This window comes from Azolla caroliniana, unplaced genomic scaffold (assembly GCF_043228905.1).
Source record: "Azolla caroliniana isolate FFs.n. ecotype wild unplaced genomic scaffold, voAzoCaro1.0.p SCAF_1, whole genome shotgun sequence".
In the NCBI taxonomy this organism is placed as follows: Eukaryota; Viridiplantae; Streptophyta; class Polypodiopsida; order Salviniales; family Salviniaceae; genus Azolla; species Azolla caroliniana.
Window position 1 is genome coordinate 10,472,646 of NW_028230436.1, and position 12,672 is coordinate 10,485,317.

Genomic DNA, 12,672 nt, shown 5'->3' on the forward strand with positions numbered 1-12,672 from the left:
CCTTCTCGCATAGGCTAACGTCTTATCAATGCACCTTGTCAAAGCAACACCTTTGAAACATGGAACCAACCACATCTTGCCAGTCTAATAACCTTGTCACATTTTTTTCAAACCTCTCTCTCTCTCTCATGCAACATATCATGTGAGCTCAACAAGAGGTATGTTTAAACCTCTTTTTATCCATGTATATATTGAATAGAACAAGAGTATGCTTAAATCATGGAAATTCACAATAAACTAGGTATCAAATGCACATGCTATAAAGGCTTCACATATTGGCAATGCTCATAGACGATTTTAAGAGCTCAATAGAATTTAACACTTTTATTTGAGTTTAACATAATGTATTTTTAATCCCTTTGAAGTTTGCATCCATGTTTTACATACCATATAACGTTGTTATTTAAGCATTCAGGGAAAGTGCAATTTAGTTCATGAAAATTTTACGAACAATGGTTGTTAATGTAGGCCTTGAACAATATGGTGATTTGTTGATTACGAACACAAGCATGATGGATTTGGGAGCATAATGCCCTCGTTGATAAAAGAACGACTTTGAAAATTCGATGTTCACACTTGAAATTCGAATAAGTGCTTAGTTGAAATTGATGTAAAAAAGTTTGCTAGTATGTCAAGCATGAAAACGAAATTAGAACAATTATGAATAAGGACATGATGTTATCCACGATTGCATGTAGTATACACAAACTTAAACAAAGGTTTCTCAACCTAATTTATAGCAAGATCACATACATAAGCTGATTTACGAGAACCTTGAGGATACCTTCGTCTCTTCATATGCTAATACAAATTTTTGCTTTGTTGAATGTTCAACTTTACTTAAAGTGGAAAAATGTTATTGATATTGACATGAAGAAGAGGCAGTGTAAAAATGTGACATCACCACGAAACACATCTTATAATGCCCACAATACTAATGTGTGCATTGAGCACAAACTATTGACATAACTTTCGCAACTAACTATGGATTGTGGGAAGGGTATGGCCCTTCTCATGTTCACTGCCAGAACCCTTCCCAAGATTTGAATTCTATGGATATGAAAATGTTTGACAAGTTTGGTGGACAAACTAGATTCCCATAGTGTATTTCATATAAAGTTGTTAGTATGCACTCATGCAGTTTACCTCAAACTAGGAATTCTTCAATGGTTAGTAACTTTAACAACTTTGTGTAACACATGCATACTCGTTCTCGCAAAAATGATAAAAAAACATTGTTAAATGAATTGTAACTTGTAGCTTAATATATGTAAGTAAAAATACGATGGCCTTGAAATTTATGGATTACCTTGATAGAAGCCAATAACCTATATACTAATGTGAATAGGTACAACTTCACTTCCTAAGAGGATCAACACTCTTGCATGCATTGTATGAGGTGGTTGTTTGAGCGAACAATATTTTGTTTTCATTTTTATTTTATTGTCGCCAAATATTGTAGAGCAAGCCTTTGTAGTTGGAACCTCAAAGAACATGGAAATCGAAAGAAAATTATAAAAAAAATTCAAATTCGAGAAGCAACCTAAACCGAAAAAGAAAAGCCCAACAATACAACGCGGGCTTATACATTCTGGTTAATATGTTGTTGTCAATGGATGATTAGCTCGAGGAACTGGCACAATGTATTTCACAACTATCCCCGGTCCACCTTTTTAATATAGTTGAAAAGTAAAAACTAAACTAGAAAACTATTTTCGATCATTTGTAATATCTATAAACACGGTTTATTCGGGTCAAACAAAAATGAGGTTTTGATGTGCAAGTTTGCTACAATTTTTTACTTGGAAATTCATAGACTCTTCTTGAATTTTCTTGGGTTCGATTTTATTTTCTAAATAGAATAATGACATTCAAATAGAACCATGAGTATCAGGGTCTCTGTTTCATAAAGCATGTAGTTTATTGAATTTCGGGAAAATTTTACATGTTCACTCTTCTTCATGGGGAAGGTTCCCTAAATTAGCTTGTGATTTCTTTTGTAAGCCATTGAAAATGTAAATTTGGTGTATGTGAGACTATGAGGCTATTCACAGTGGACTACCGACAAATAAACATTAACAATATTGTCATGTTTTGTTTCTCCACCAAGATCCATCCACCATTTTAGTTAGCAGTTCAAAATTCAAATGGTGCTCATATGATCCTATTAATTCCATTTCAGGAGTACAATATTATAATTGGTATTAGAACAAATTGCATTAAGTAATCATTGAGGATGCATGTGACCTAACATAATATTCTTTAAATGCCACCCGATTGAGCATTGGTTGCATGTATTTAACTTAATTGCTCATAGTCGATAAGCGAGCTCTTACCAAATATATTGTCAATACTAAATAGTTATAAATTTTTCCCAATGAAATATAAAGTAAAAAATATGTTGAAAGTTAAGATATAATGAAACGTGTTACCATAAGTTGGACGATTGTTCAAAAGCCTCGCCTAAGAGAAATGCGAGTCATGAAGATCTTTCTCATAGGATATTCATTATACATGGATTATTGGATTTTAAGGGTAAATGGACTATAAGCCCAACATGACCATCCAAAAAATAAGTTACATATACACAAGAATCCCATGGCAATTAAGGGATTATTAACCAGTTTTCAATAGCATATATACAATACTTTCCCATGGCAATTAAGTGATTATTAATGAGTTTTCAATAGCATATATACAATACTTTCATCGAGCTTAATTGGTTTGAAAACCCATTATAAAGAGACATTTGTGATATTATATTAAGTCACATACCCCTAGTGAACGAAACCTAAGAATCACATATATTTTATTTATTATATGGTGCATTGCATTGTGTTGCACAACAATGTAACTTCAAAGTTTTATATTGCTAGACCTTTCATCATGTTGACTTCAATTCAATATATTAAAATTACTAGCTCTCGAAACATGTTATCATAATATATATATATATAGTCGATGTCATACTTTTGCATATTTCCAAGCATAATGACGAAAGTAATTCAATCAATTATTGTGTGAAAGCAACGATTTCATTTCCCCTAAGCACACGCTTAACTTTCTTGTAAATATTGCATTGTAATCTAATCATTTTGATGGATCAAATAGTCTCAAGGGGCTACGATAAAAAATAAAAAGGTTTATATCACATCAATGTCTTTCTTTTAAATGATTGATTCGAGTGCAAGTTGCATCGCTTATTGGGTACTTTACTCAAGGGGAAGAACAAAGTATTTACCCTCCTGTATATAATATGAAAATTAATACATATAACAAGTATTTATGTGACACAAAGATTGACAAATTGTGCATGTATGTAACTACTTCCACATAGTATTCAAAATGTTATGCACGTGATCTCGGCCAAACAAGGGGAAATTACTTCCATCTTGATCTGATTGCATTGTAAAAGTGGTCTATTCACTAGACGAGAGTTAAATTTCCTTCGGTTATTGCTAGCATTGAACCATCTCACTAGTTGTGTAGGTGCACACCAGAATGTTTGAAAAAAAGGCAGTGTAACATATGTATTAGAGAAACAAAGACCTCATTAAGGAAATCACGTACAATGAGCTTTATTCTTTAGTTTGTCAACATAATATCTAACATGCACTAAATATTGTACTTGTCTCTTTTATGGTTGTCTCATATATGAAAGATGATATCACATAGACCCAAACCCAAAATATCCCATCATTGTGAATGCTTTTTCAATCCTTTAATGAGAGGTTCAAAGTAATAAATGATGTGAAGGCATGGGTGATGGGTCTATCATTATCAACTTTATGTACTTTGTAATTTATGTATAACTTGTGGTACTTCATGTCCATATATGTATGTATCCACCATAGATTTTGGGATGATTACAATTTACTCCACTCAGATTGCATGAAATAACTAAAAATTATTGGCAAGTTTGTTTGTTGTGATGGAGCCATGTCAATGATACATCTCACCCAATTGGATTTACAAATTCTCGGCCTAGTTTCGGTCTTCCAAAACCCAATAAACATTAAGATTTTCTTTCATGTGATTTTACAAAGCAATAATGAAGAAAAAAAGTCAGTAACCTTTGTTAAGAAAGAATACACTTTATTGATCAATGTTTCTGGACAATTCTTTGGCGATTATATTCTTCTTATTTACGCCTTGATTTCAAGACACATACTTATGGCAATCCTTTTAACATTGTGACTTCATTGAGTTTATTCATGTGTAATCACTAAATTCCATGATTGTTATGATAGTAGGAAGATGTTACGAAAACATTATATCAAAATATAACTTCATTGAAAGTTTGGTGTTTTCTTCACTCATTCCGCTTCCTTTTCATTCAGATTAAGACCTCTTATTGTGAAAAAATAATCCATATTTGGTTTATCAAGTTAGGCATTGTTACACTTGGATGCGAGCATCTATGCATTGCCTCACGACCAATAAACATATAGAAAACATTAATTTAACACAAAATAGGTGTCTATCTTTTGATAACTTGAGATAATAGACTATTGAATGCTTTCACACACACATATATGGCCATAGGTTTCAATTTGCTATATTGTATCACTTTACAAAATATATTTTTCTTGAGTTTGAGGAATTCAAAACGATGAACATCCTTTGCATGCAATCTTTGAATTCATATCGCACAATGTTTTTCTCTCTCTTAACTTCCATACATTGAACTTGCATTTTGTAGTAGTGTTTTCTTCGATGCATCATGTGGATAGTTTTTTTTGTTAGTCAACAATTCAAACTAAGTCTACAATGTATTTTCATAAAAGAAACGGTAACTCTGTATTTGAGGCATGGTCTCATAGAAATACATTCACCACCTTTTCATTTTTTGTATACTAGATGTTCTTGTATGGGAAACCTTATAATTATTCTTTTGGAAATCCAACTTATTGCATTTGAACTCCAATTTTCTTTTATATATATAAAGTATATTGTAATTTGATTTTCAAAACTAATGAAGAACTAGTCTCCATGATCAACCTAGAAGTAATGTACTTGTCTAAAGTTTTGAGTAAACCATCGTTCATAATGGATGGTGGAGAAAAATGAAAGTGGGGAAAACATGACAAAACTAGTTAATCTCCCATGTGCCTTTGTTTATGTTGTCTTGTCTTTCTTACACTTTATTATGTGTTGCTTTGCACTCATTTTGTCTACATACAGTCCCGATTTGTAGTCTACAAATTTTCTCGAAATATTTAAAACATTGTTTGCAAACGGGGTTGGGTATCATCTAGTTGTAATAATGAATCCTGAACATGCAAAATGAGAATATAGATAAGGGCATCGAGGAAGAAGGAAAACATTCTTCATTTGAGATATTAGAAAAATTTGAAATGACATGTATTTCTAACAATGATAGAAACAAGCACAATATCACCGCCAAAGAGAAAAGTTTATACAAAAGGAGTGTATCAAGAGATAAGCAATATGCTTAACTTTTCTTCATGTTCAAGGTAGGCCCCTTGTGAAGCAAAGGTTCAAGAAATATCCTCTTTGTGGGGTAACGGGTCATACCATTTTACAATAAAGTACCATGGGGGTGTACAATATTAGCAGTATTTTCGAAGAATTTGACACATTAAGACAATACAATAGGACTAAGGGGGCTTGGTATCTTCCTATACCTATACTTGTATTTATGAGGGGAGTGGATGGGATATAGCCCAAAGGATAGGGACAATTATAGTGCCAAAGGTTTCGGTACAAAATGTGGACTATATACTATTTATTGAAGGTTTCAAGTTGTATAATAAACTTTGAAGACTACAAAATCATCCTTCAAATTTTATTACATTTTGATTTTGTTTATTACAACCGTTAAACTGTTTGGTGGTTTCGTTTAGGCTTGAGCTCGGTTTGGGCTGGCTCAAGTCGAACCGAACTAATTTGGGCCAAACCGGTTACCAAGCCGTTGTAAGGCTTAATTGGGTTGGCTAAACCGGGTTGGCCAATCGGTTAGCCTAAACTAGTTTAGCTAGTTTAGAAATTGGTTCGGTTCAGGTTTGGAAACTCCCAAACTGATTTAGGCTTAATTAGTTTGGTTTGGACAAGGCCAAACCAGTTAAGCCGAAACCGAACCATTGCCGATTCCTATTCATAATAAACACACCGAATTTAACAAGACATTATGTACAAGGCACAATGTGATCCATTACCTTTTATCTGTAAATGTATTGCCAAAGTGATAAATATTAGTGTACATAAGACAAAGAGGTGAAGAGAGATTACAAATTGCAGACATATGTAAGTATTTGAACATAAGGAAGGTCATAAAAGAGGCTGATGTGATAGGGGTAGTCATGTGGAGTGACATGGGTGAGATGTTAGATGTGGAAAATGAAGCATCGTCTAATTTTGGATAAGGATGAGTGATGAGGGTGTTGAGGGCTATAACAGATTTGATGAGCAGGTGAGGAGAGTGGTGTCACTTTGTTTTTGTAGGTACACAATTTTGGTGGTAAATCAATGTGAGTGAGATTGTTGATGTCAATTTATGAAGCACAATTCATTTTTTATAAGGATGAGTGATTGTGGTGTGGGGGTTGAAGCATAGTCTCTTGAGAAGACTAGACTCAATAAATATTTGTATGTACAGGATTTTGGTGATAATCAGCGAGATGTTTGATGTGGAATTGATGAAGAAGAATGTATGTTTTTGATAAGGATGAGTGATAAGGCTATGGGGGGCGAAGCATATTCTCATGAGGAGATGAGGAAACAAGACTCATTGTATTGTTGTATGTACAAGATTTTTTGGTGGTATTCGGCGAGATGATTGATGTGGACTTAACGAAGCAAATTTCATGGTTTGGATAAGGATGAGTGATGATGGTGTGGAGGCCGAAACATATTCTCATGAGAAGAAGAGGAATTTAAACTCATTTTATTGTCTCTGTGCAGGAATTTGGTGGTAATCTGCAAGATGGTTGATGTGGACTTCACGAAGCAATTTGTATGTTTTTGATAAGGATGAGTGATGATGGTGTGGGGGGGCGAAGCATAAGCTCATGAGGAGAGGAGAAAATTGACTTAATGTGTTGTTGTATGACAGGAAGTTGGTGGTAACTGACGAGATGGTTGATGTGGAAAGAGGAAGCATATTTGTTGAGTTGACAATATAATGTATTGGATCACCTTCCAATTTGTGATGTATAGGAAGTTGGTGGTAACTGGTGAGATGGTTGATGTGGAAAGAGGAAGCATATTTGTTGAGTTGACGGTATAATGTATTGGATCGCCTTCCAATTTGTGATGTATAGGAAGTTGGTGGTAACCGATGAGATGGTTGATGTGGAAAGAGGAAGCATATTTTTTGAGTTGACCGTATAATGTATTGGATCGCCTTCCAATTTGTGATGTATAGGAAGTTGGTGGTAACCGACGAGATGGTTGATGTGGAAAGAGGAAGCATATTTTTTGAGTTGACCGTATAATGTATTGGATCGCCTTCCAATTTGTGATGTATAGGAAGTTGGTGGTAACCGGTGTTGTGAGGAAAACCAACTACGAGGTGAAACAGGGACGTGGGCGTGTGTACAACCGTGTGCACGGATGCGCGTGCATTATAAATAAACTTGTACATAATCTAAGACTAGGATAGGTCGGCATGATGGCAGAACTTTAATATAGGCAAATTAAATACGTGATTAAATCAAAACGAATCTCTGTCCGAAGCGGCAAAGAATAAAGTATGATGTAAATACATTATGTGACGACCCTCCTTCTTTGACCTATAAAAGGAGGAAGAGCGACAGGGAGGGGGGAATGCACGTTTAGGGAGAACGAAGTGTTGTCGGACTAGGAACCGAGCATCCGATGTCGTGAAGATTTTCAGCAATGGTGTGAAAATTGCGAGGAACATACAAAATCAAGTGTGGTTCTTCACACACGATATGAAACAATAATAGTAAAGATACTATTTTAGATTAGTTTAATATCTTGGTATGAAAAGATAGATGTCTTCAAGAGTTTCTGAATGTACTTTACTACATTTGAAACGAACAACTAAATGTCAAGTTATGTGAATGTGAAGTTTGAGAAGAAGAAGAGAAAAAAAAAACTATGAGATATCCCATATAGATAGGACAAATCAGGATCCCACAATATATAAGTAAAGCTAGAACTTATTACTTTTTGTCTATGTGTAGAGCACAGAATGTTCTTGGGCTAAATTGTGGCTTAACTACTCGTAATGGTTTTGGTGGACCGAACCCGATGGACGGCGACAGAGCTGGAACCAGATCGGCGAATGGCGCCGAACTGGAACCGAAACCGGACGGGGACGACGACCGAACCGGCACCGGCACCGGAACCAAAACCGGACCGGATCGGATCACCGAACCGGATAGACCAAATCACCGGGTTGGATGCAGACCGGATAGATGGATCGATCGGATAGGTTGATCGCGACAATTTCGGTGTGAAACGAACAAAATCATCTAGACTGAAAAACCTACTAAAAATTTGTATACAAAGGGATACAAGCAAGGCTTGAACCTTGCACCTCCAAGGTAGGAGGTAGTAAACTTACCACTAAGCCAAGTCATTTCTCTAAATTTTTTTTTTTTATCATTATACTTTCACATGTAAATTCTCATATAAGAGCTTGAATGAGTGACATGGTTATCATGCATCACATGTAATGCATGAGCACCAAATGGCAAACATACATCACATGCATTCCATGCATTGTATGCATGTCTTGTACCCTCACATGTATCATATGCATGGGGGCATCTATAAAAGAGTGGATGAAAAAGATCAAAGGGAGCAATGTATTCACCAAGAATTTAATAAAAAGAAGAAGAAAATTCGTTATCCAATTGATGATATATCTTGTCCCTCAAATCTAAAGTCAAAGGTTCAATCTTAAGCTATCTCTCCATTTCAATCTTTCTTAATCTGTTTCAAAATTGGAATCTTAATTTCAATCTCTCTCTCTCAATCTATCTTAAATCCTTTCTCGCTTAAGTTAGTGCAAACTTTGAGTCCATTCGATCTAGAACCTTGGCGGTTCCGCCTCACGATCCGCGCGTAGTGACGGATTTTTTTCATGACACCGCTCTCTGCCTTCTGCTTCGTTTTGTTAGCACGGACACCTCTGCTCGCGTAGGAAGCCCGTGTGCTCCCATAAGAGGCTCCCTGTTGTATCTTGGTGTGTGAGTGTGTGCGTTGTTCGCTGAGCTCTTAGCTCAGCCCCGACTGAGCTAGTTGTAATTACTCTATTTCCCTAATTAATCATTGGTATGTGTCTTGTTGATAATCGTGTGTCGTTTCCCTTCTTTCCCTTCTTGTGCTCCTTGGTCCGAGGCCTTTGTGGCACCTTTGTTTCGCACGCACATGTGTAAATACGGGACATTATTTGGTGAACCTGACGTCAACAAGGCGGTAGAGGAGTCTGAAGAATGAGGGGAAGCGAGCTTGCAAAAGCCATGGCGGTAGCCGTTGACTGGGTAGTGAGCGCCCGTCCCTTGACAGGGCCATTGAATCGATTGTTGGCACGATCAACCGATTTGGTGGGAAGAATGTGATGAGTTATCTGGAGGCCTACCAGGCGGAGATGATAATGCGGGACATCCCGGAGGACAGGTGACTGTCTGGATTCCTCGGGTGGTGACGCCGAGCATCCACGTTGAGGTGCTCGAGGTGCAGGCCGGTTGCCAAACTTGGGAGGAGTTCGAAGGACGGCTTCTCGAGAGGTACGGGTTCAATGACTCGATCTAGCTGTTGAAGCGGGAGTTTATGGAATGGGTCGAAAGCCTTGGAAAGGGGAGGAACACGTCGGTGCTACTCCAGGAGTTCAAGAAACGGTTTGCTCAGATCTCGGCGTTGGACATGATCGTGCTCAACACAAGCCGTGTCCTGCTGTTCATCAAGTTCGTGGACGTGCAGGATCGGGAGAAGGTGGGTTCCCTATTGGAGATGGACGATGGGCTATCGGCCGACTGGGCCATGGTAAAAAGGGTCTATAGCCGATTCGACACACGATGTGAGTGGAGTGAAGAGGGCCCGTCGGCAGCAGGACTCAAGACCGGCAGCGGGGAGACAACTTGAAGAACCGATTCCGACTCAAATAGAAGAGACGCGAAGGTAGATTGAGTCCGGCACGGTCTCGACTGACGTGGTCAAGGGTCCGTCCGGAGGCATGGCCCTAGAAGAGCTCACTAAGATGGTACGGGACCTCCAAATCGGGCAGGCCCGGAGAGATAGTGGGGGACAACTGCGTGACCAGAGGCCTCATGTCGACCAGCGTTGCATGTGGTGCGATGCAGTCGGCCACGCCCGAAGAGATTGTGCAGATTTTACGGAGGCGCTTAGGAGCAACATGGTGTACCTATGGAATGGATGGGTGCACATGAGGGAGACTCGGAAAGCCCTGGAGTTGAACACCGGCTGGGGCGGAATGAAGCGGTTGATGGAAGAAGCCACGTCTTGACACGTCGAAGCCATCCACTATTCATCCGGTTCGGAAGTGATGGCGGCCAGAAGATGAAGGACTCTAGATTCTGGCCATTGGTGCTAGAAGGCCTCTTGGAGTGCGACTAAGGAAGGAGGAAGCGGATTGCGCGGAGAAGCGGGTCCGGAAAGTTACGGGGTGAACCGATCCGTCGAGGAGATGACCGGTTTCGTGGAAGCGTGTTGGGAGACAGGTCCCTCCGGATGGGAAGCGAAACTGGATGAGGAGTACCTGGCTACGGAGAGCCGGATGGTGCAGACCCGGTATGAACCGGATGAGAAGTACCTGGCTACGGAGAGCCGGATGGTGCAGACCCGGTATGAACCGGATGAGGAGTACCCGGCTACGGAGAGCCGGATGGTGCAGACCCGATATGAACCGGATGAGAAGTACCCGGCTACGGAGAGCCGGATGGTGCAAACCCGGTATGAACCGGATGAAGAGACATATTCGTAAATATGTTTCTGAGAGTCCATCGAGACTATATTTGTAAATAGCCGAAAAGTCATATTAGTATAAATATGACTTAGGGCAAACTAGTAGTAGTTGTTGTCATTCTTGTTGGTGCAAGAAGAAGAGAGAGCACGTAACACTGTACAGAGAGAGAGAGAGAGAACGAGGTCGTTGCCTTTGTTGTAACCGCCGCCTGTGGCGAAGATCGTGAGTCCGAGGTCGTTGCCTCCATGAACTCACTGTTTTGTACATTCTTACATAGTGACAGTTTGCAGCCTGTGGGCTGTCGTGGTTTTTCCCCTAGTTTGGGGTTTTCCACGTAAACCTCCTGTGTATCTTCCTTTTCTTTTGTGTCGTGTTCTATTTCCCGTTTTTCTGTGTATCATTCTAAGCTCGGTTGTGGCCGAGACTTGCGCATAAGGAACGACTAGTTCCCGTCAAGTGGTATTAGAGCAAAGCGACACAGAAAATGGACGAATCGTTTGGCGGCATGTTCAAGCTCACCGGCTCCAACTATTCAGTGTGGAAGTCGAAGATGAGAGACATGCTCGTGGTTAAAGATCTTTGGCTACCGGTTCAGTTCGGGGACAAGAGACCGGACAAGATCGACGCCACAATATGGGAGGTGATGCACATGAAGACAACGGCGTACATACGGTGCTTCATCGACATGAGCCTATACAACAACTTCAATGAAGAGAGCAAGGCTCATGAGCTATGGGAGAAGATCGGCATAATGTTTCAGAACAAAAATGCTGTCAATCAGGTGTCGGTATTTCGGAAGCTAGTAAGACTCCGGTACCAAGATGGCTCCAGCATGGCGGAGCACATGAATGCCTTCCAGGGGCTGATCCACCAGGCAACTTCATTGGAAGTACCTCTCGCCGATGAGGTACTAGCGCTACTCCTGCTCGGTTCCCTCCCGGATAGCTGGGAGACGTTGGTTGTCACATTGGGCAACGCCGGGCCGGAAGGAAAGCGGTTATCCCTAGCAAGAGTAAAGTCGAGCTTGCTAGATGAGGAGGCGCGTCGGAAAGATAAGGATACGAGCTCCGACTCCAAAGCGCTCCTTACCGAATCGGAACGCGGAAGACATAGAAACCATAGTCCCCAGAACCGGGAGAAGTCGGGGGACACGATCAAAGTCAAGGGGGAGGCCCACTTGCTTCTATTGCAACAAGCCGGGACACTTCCAGAAGAACTGTCGACACTTCCGTAAAGACAAGGAAACCGACGGTGCCGATTCGAAGCGGACCCCGGACCGGAACGGTAAAGACCGGAGGGGGCCGGACCAGAAGGGAACGACGGCAATCGCGGCAAGTGAAGAAGAGTTGATGCTCATCACCGAGGAGAGTGAGATAAACCTTGCCGGCGATGAGATGACCTGGGTGGTAGACTCCGGAGCGTCGTTCCACCTTACCCCGGACCGGAAGTGCTTCTCATCCTACTCAGTTGGTGATCACGGCTGTGTCCGGATGGGGAATGAAGGAACATGCCGAATTGTCGGCATAGGAGACGTGTGGCTGTTGACACCAACCGGATGCAAGCTGCTGCTGAGGGATGTCCGACACGTTCCGGAGGTTCGTCTGAACCTGATATCAGCCGATCGGCTAGATGATGAAGGCTACATGGGTAGCATTCGGAACGGTGTCATGAAGTTCAGCAAAGGGAGCCTGATTGTGGCTCGGGCCCGGAAGGTCAACACTCTATACCTGATGAATGCCCGGTTATGTCCGGAG